The 1,126-nt window shown below is 35.5% G+C and overlaps 1 non-coding gene across 1 annotated transcript; it reads right to left on the bottom strand.

The window, feature by feature from the left end:
* Positions 1-246: 246 nt before the first annotated feature.
* LOC133781104 (small nucleolar RNA R71) lies at positions 247-351 on the bottom strand. The gene has a single exon (XR_009869900.1). It is a non-coding gene; the product is annotated as a small nucleolar RNA R71 (small nucleolar RNA).
* Positions 352-1,126: the final 775 nt, after the last annotated feature.

Below are 1,126 nucleotides of genomic sequence, written 5' to 3'. Positions count from 1 at the left end.
TGTACAATTTGGGGAGTTACCAAATGAGGATCCAAATCTCCACATCACAAACTTTTTAGAGCTGTGTGCGACATTCAAAATGAATGGGGTGAGTAATGATGCTGTAAGATTAAGATTATTCTCATTTTCATTAAGAGACAGAGCTAAGAGTTGGTTGAATTCATTACAAGCCAACTCTACAGTTACTTGGGAAGATTTGGCTCCGAAATTTCTTGGTAAATATTTTTCTCCTGCGAAGTCAGCTTTAATTAGAGTAGAGTTTAATAACTTCCATCAGCTGGATATGGAGTCTTTATATGATGCATGGGAACGTTTTAAAGAGTTGCAAAGGAAATGTCCACATCATGGATTAGAAAAGTGGCTGCTAGTTGAAACATTTTACAATGGTTTAGGGGGAAATACAAGGACAATAATAGATGTAGCATCAGGAGGAGCGTTTATGAGAAAAATTGCTAATGAAGCATATGAATTAATGGAAGAGATGGCCATTATAACTATAATTTTCCTACTGAGCGTGAGAATAAGAAAGTAGTAGGAGTCTAAGAGGTTGATCCAATTGCTTTATTGACTGCTCAAATGGCATCTCTAACTAAGCAACTATAGCAGAATAATCTCGCTAAACAAGCAATGCAAGTACAGAATGTTGTGAGTTGTGAGATTTGTGGGGGACTGCATTCATATGAACAATGCCCGAGCACAGCTAGTTTCTTGACACACGTAAATAATACACCATTGGAATTAGGTTAAACACGAAGTTCCAGTGCCACAACATCAGCACATGAGCATGAGTTGCATGCGTGAAGGCAAAAGTCTCATCCAAAAACGATGAGTTCAAAAATCTAGTCGAGCAATTAGGTGGCGACAACTGCAACAGTGATCTCAAAATTATGTGAGCTTGAAAGCGCGTTGAAGTAGTGTTCAAGCTCGAATACTCGTTAAATACACACACAGAAAAGCTGTTAGTACATCCCTATTTCTTTCGAATTAGGTTAAATAGTGTATTGAATCCCTATTTTTTATGAGATATTTATTTAAATAATTCATTTAAGATGTATTATTATTAATCAAATATTCATTTGAATTTATATTTGAATATATGTTGTTACTTTCCTAAACTTGTAGAAAG

Source organism: Humulus lupulus, chromosome 5, assembly GCF_963169125.1.
Source record: "Humulus lupulus chromosome 5, drHumLupu1.1, whole genome shotgun sequence".
NCBI lineage: Eukaryota > Viridiplantae > Streptophyta > Magnoliopsida > Rosales > Cannabaceae > Humulus > Humulus lupulus.
The sequence above is the reverse complement of the archived record's forward strand: the minus strand, read 5'-3'. Positions and strand labels throughout refer to the sequence as shown.